Source organism: Ambystoma mexicanum, chromosome 10, assembly GCF_040938575.1.
Source record: "Ambystoma mexicanum isolate Mex_15411 chromosome 10, UKY_AmexF1_1, whole genome shotgun sequence".
NCBI lineage: Eukaryota > Metazoa > Chordata > Amphibia > Caudata > Ambystomatidae > Ambystoma > Ambystoma mexicanum.
In genome coordinates this window covers 1130865068-1130871067 of record NC_090932.1, presented here as the reverse complement: position 1 = coordinate 1130871067, position 6000 = coordinate 1130865068, and positions in this window count along the sequence as shown.

The window sequence follows — 6000 nt, the reverse complement described above, 5'->3', positions numbered from 1 at the left end:
GTGTGTATGGTCCTTTTGTTTTGGGGCCAGGTATCACACTAGGACTGTGATGATGGCACTGGCTCCCAGCCACCACCCGCATTTGAGGGTATTTGCTAGATACCTGCAACCCACTGACAGCACTTGACACCTGATTCATGCACTTTCCCTTACACTGCCATCAGCCCGCAACTTTTCCTTTGCAGGCAATGACGTTTAATTGTACGGTGAGCACGTTCCCATGTACTGCAATGGCCCCTCACAGTTCCATACCCTGGTCTCACCTTCTACATGGCTATTCACTTGAATTCTGTCAATGTAACCTGGACCCATGGAATCTGCGTGCCTGCCTTCACTCTGTTCCACCATCCTAGCATCGTAGCACTGTGTGACACTTGTGTTTTTGAAAATTGGTATTTCCATATAGTGTCATGTCACATGCATTGTACATGGATCAGGGGCAGTGGACATCACCTTACATGTCATGCTGTTTGACGGTTCAGGCATGGCCATGCTAGTGGCATCTGTGTGTGTGTATCAGTGATGCTGTTGACTCAACTATGCCAGTCTGGTGCTCGTGTGTGAAGCAGGTGCCTTGCACCATATGTGGTGTTGTGGCCTTTAACACGCATCCATGTCTGCTTTCATGATACCCTTGCCTTACGATGACACTGCGTACATGGCAGCGTTTGTGTACTCACTGACATGGCATGATGATGTGTTGCATGACTACATTATGATGCCTATGTGTGTGGGCTAGGCTTTTTAAATGTGGCTTAATGTATTGTGCTGTCCTTCTGCAAGTGATGAGCCAATAGATGCAGAGGAGGAGGTGGAGGCGGTGCAGGAGAGTGTACCATAACCAAGCACCAGTGGAGGATGTGGTGTGGTGGCCCATGAAGATCCACTGGTGCTACAGTCCATCCTGGCCCTTGCTCACTCTGATTCTTCCTCTGAGGAAGCCTATGGCTCTGGTGGTGAGTTGGACATGGACTCCTTGGAACTGTTGCAAGTGAGTGATTCAACTGTGGGTGCTGGCTTTTCCTAAGCATCTGTAGTGGGGGCAGAACCTCACAAGGCCAGTCAGTGTTGGGACATCGGTCTGTGGTGGTTACCGGTGCAAGGCCACGCTCCACAGTATTGGCTCCTGTTCCTGGAACAGCTGTTCAAGGGAGGGATGCAGTCTTGCAGCCACAGACAGTGCAAGTACATCAAGGGCCACCCTGCCAGCTGTCCCTCCTCAGAGGTATTCGACCATTTGGCTCATTCCTCTAGCAGCTCACTGTCCCTGCGCGCAGCCATGGGTGCAGAGGATTGGGCCCACAGGGCTGCCCTGAGGGAAGAGGCTAGGCCACTGCGAGTTACACTGACTGCACTCGAGTCAGCATGCAGTAGACGGTCAGAAGTGATCATGCAAAATTTGACGCACACCATATCTGAGGAACTGCAAGCAACCCGTGAGGTGCTGCAAACAGAACTTTGTGCATCCCGTGAGGTGTTGCATGCAGACATCCATGCCATCATGTTGCTGATGCGCACATCTCAGTCCTGCATGGCCGCTGCTATGGAGGACCAGGCCAGGGCTATATGTGGTGATACTCCCTTACCACTGACACCTTCTATTGCTACACCAGAGGGTCAGCTCTTCCAATACATGATGGCCGTGTGGACCATGAAACCCATGGAGGGGATTTATTTTATCTTCAACATCAACACATGTGGGTGTTGAGGTGCACCGTGCCCCTCCACCCTCCTAAGTGGTCCCCCCCTTACCCCGTTCCACCATTGGCATTTTTGATTTTTTTTACATGTTTTTTGTATATTGTGCATTTATGTGACTTTGTTATGCTTTGTGTGGCATCCGAGGGCATCCACTGTAGGTTCCAGCTGGGCCCATACAGGCTTGTCTCATGTTGGTACCCTCCTTGTTTGTGCCTTAGGGTCCAGACACATATGTGACTCCTGCTTCCGCTTTCCACGGGATTGCAAGTAGTGCAGCGTGTGAAAGGCACTTACACCGTGGCATTGAGGTTCTGTTTCATCTGGGGGCAGTCTCAGATCCAACCTGTGCATACACCCCTAGTGAGATTCATGATTGTTTGTCCAGTGAATGGTTTGTATCCCTTTTTGTTTTGACGTTGAGATACGGCCTTTGTTCATGTTCCATCTTCATGTATTTGCTTGCCTAGCTACATTGTTGTTGGCCTTCCTGCGGTATGTGCTTCCATGCCACCTTTAGTTGACAGGATGACACTACTAATGGAAGGGTGCTATGTGGTAGTTAGGGCACATTGAAGAACTTGTGGTATTCTGATTGGTGACTGTCAGACATATTCACTGTTGTGTCCTGTGTTTCGGGTATGTCATACTGGCCAATTGATGTTTCTGTGTACATTATTGTTTTGATGTGTGGGAGTCGGTTCTTTCAGTGGTGGGACGGTTTGTTGTTGAGCGCTTTGTGACAGTACTGTTATGTGTTGGGCATTTATATGTCACTGTTGACGTTGCTTGCCATGGCATGGCATGCCAACCAGATGGCGTAAAGGTTGGGACACTTTTGGTGATATACCGTCATTTGGATGTGTATTACTGCATGGGGTTGGTGGCATACTGCATCTTCCATGTGTGCCTTTTGTGCACAAAAGATTGGTTTTGTTTTAGTTGTAAGGGATGCACACAATGCAGCACTTCCAGGGACAGATTCTCAGGGTGGTAAGGTTGTGACAGATGATTGTCCCTTTGTCATTATCAATTGTCACCTGGAATGTGCCAGGGCTGTGGGCACTCCGCAGGAGTTGGATTTTAGGTGAAAGATTGTGCCATAAGGTGGGTCCGGGCAGCCTCGCCAGATGCTCTTTACCCACCCATGTGCAATGGGCATGCATGTTGTTTGGGATGTGGGGGCACCACCATGTCCACCGGTACGCCCCGCCATGTTGCAACATTGTGCAGGACACATGCTGCCACAATGATCCTGCACACTACTGGTGGTGCATATAGTAGCTCTCCACCAGAGTGGTCAAGGGAGCAGAAGTGTGATTTGAGCACTCTGAATGTGCGCTCCACTATGGCCTTAGTTGCAATATGGGCTGCATAGTATCTTACCTGGGGTGGTATGGTGGGGTTCCATATTGACGTCATGCATTTTTACTCAGTGCGGCGGATCCAATTTCACAGTCGTCCGACGCGGGAAGCACAAATGTAGGTTAAATTAATATGTCATTAACTGACTCTTTTTGAAATATTTTGTATCATGTTGAATAAAAATTTTGATACACTTTTGTGATAAATATAATCCGCTCTCTGGAGAATTTCTTCAGATTTGTAAATTATGGTAATACTCTGGTCCAGAGTATAGAGTTTTCCTACTCCTTTCTGCAATTGCGGTGCTCAGTGGGTAGCACTGTCCCCTGTGGAGGTGAGATGGCTTGTCAGTGGTGTGGTTTAGTCTGTGTGAGACATGCATACATTTGCAGGGCCAGTTGTGCTCACCAATGAGCCATTTGTTGCCATTCCTCCCAGCTTCCAGGGCCCGGTGTAGGGGTGACATTCTGTATATGAAACTATCATGGATGGGCCCTGAATAGTTGGCATATACAGAGGTAATGATTCCTTGGCATCACATACAAATTGCACATTGATGGAATGCCAGTGCTTGCGATTCCGATAGATGTGCTCAGTGGCCCTAGGTGGGCGTAGGGCAACATGTGTGCAATCTATGGCAACAAGCACTTTAGGGAAGTGTGCGACCCCATAGAAGTCCTGGACCACGGACTGCCTTTTTGCTGCAGGTGTTCTGGGCATGCATAAGTGCCTGCGGACTGAGGGGTGTGCAGTCATGACTGCCACAACTGCTGTAGGCAGCATGACTGTGTGGCCTGTGAGATGCCCCTAACAATGGCAGTGGTCTGCTGAAATTACCCAGTGGCCAAAGAATGCAGTACATTGAGCACCTTTTCTGAGGGGCTCAGTGCTTGGGAGCACACGGTACGTGATGTGAGGTCATCTTCCCACTTCCTGACCAGGTCTAGGATGATATGAGGTGGGAACCTAGACCTGCCATAGACCTGGTCATCAGGCATCCCAAAAAGGCTACTCCTGGGTAATAAAATGCAGGCCCTGGCTATCCTCCTACTCCTGCAGTGTCCCACGATCACTGCTGCGAGAAATGGTATGTTCATTTTAGCTGTATACGCTCGTTTGTATTTTGCGTGTCTATTTATGCATTGTATTTGCGCGCTGTGACGCTTACGCCAGCTTTCGCTTGGCGGACGTGTTTCCGAGTTTGCGTGTCTTTCCCGTGCGCTGGTGAGCCCTGTTTGATTACATGAATACGTGTTGTAGGCACGCTTGTGGGTGTTGCGAGTATTTTGCTGTTGTACTTCCCACATCACGCCCACATTTGCACTGGTTGTTCCCCATTCCACGATTTCCGCCCCCTTTTTGGGTGACTGCACAGGACGGTACACCCCTTCGCTGGGAGTCTCGCGCAAGGCGTTCGTAATGTTGCAGTAACGTGTTGGGCCTGCGCAGATTCATCGCAGGTCTCTGGTAAACCACGCACATTGTGTTCCTTAAATCAACAAACGGGCGCTTGCGCGCATTTTCGCGTGCAAGTTCCCCTTTTAAGGCGCACATAATTCCATGAATCGGCCATTTTGGAAGTTGTTGATATGAGGTTCTGAGAAATCAGAAAACGATAGAAAAAGTGGAGCGTAATCTACATAAAAATTAGCTTGAAAACCACAGGAAGATATTAAAGAAGCGAGAGTGGTAGTGGAAAGTGAGACTAGACTAGGACCCAATACAGAGGCCCAGGGAACGCCAAATGGGACAGAATACGCTTGTGTCATAGAGCCCTGCCAACATACTGAAAAAGACTGATTTAAAGCTAAGATTTACACCATGATAGAACCGCACTGGAGATGCAGAAAAGGAGCAAATAAGATAAGCAGATAAGTGTGGGATGATCCACAGGAGTGAATGTGGCAGAGAGGTCAAGTAGTGCAAGAATAGAAGATTTTGGGAAATCACATGCATGAAGAATGGAATTAAATTCTGCAGAGCAGTTTTTGTAGAATGACCGGAGGCGAAAGACTGATTCAAAAGGAGAGAGAGGATGATGTAGATTAAGATATGAACTCAATTGGGAATGGAAAATGGTATCTAATAATTTTGAAAGCACAATGTTGGGAGATAGTTAGGGGGATTAGCTGTGACTAAATTTGATTTTACTAGTAGAGGTAGGACAGTAGCATATTTAAATCATGACGGAAATGTACCCGATTGGAATTAAACATTGAATAAGGTGGCCAAGTAAGTTAGCATTAAAGAAAAAAGTAGGTTTGACCAATGGAGCTGGAAGAGGATCTGAGAGTGATGAGGTAGGATTATCCCGGGCTAGAACTGTACAATATCAATTTCCAAAGCAAGTAAGAAATCAGAAAAATAAGGTTCTCAAGATTCTGGAAATGTATTAGGAGCTCGAGTGATTGGAGGACTAGAGGAGGAGTAAATATGTATAATTGCATCCACAAAACACGATGACACATCACTAGCAAAGAGCGCGCAGGACGACAGAAACGGGTCTGTCGGTGGAGAGACTAAGTTGACGAGATGGGGAGGCATAGCAGGACATAAGAGATAATATTGAGATGTCGCTGTAATGACAGCAGTGGAATAAGAAGCTTGCAGTAAGGAAAAGAGTGACCATTTTCCAGTAGTTTAGAATGTACTTATGCTCTGCTTGATGGAGACGTAGTTGTAGATGTTTCCAAGAGCTAGAAGAACCATTGGCGGGGTGAAGAGTATTTAGGGGTGAAAGCCATAAGTGGGCAGAATTTGTCTAGTAGAGCTTGAATAGTAGAGTTAAGTGATTCAGCAACCAGATCACAGACAGAGGGCCTGATTCACAGAGCGTTTTCTAATGAGATTTCACGATTACAAAACGCTTCTGTGGATCAGGTCCAGAGTCTTCAAAGTGGAAAGATTGGCAGCACTAGAGCCAGCAAGAATCACTGG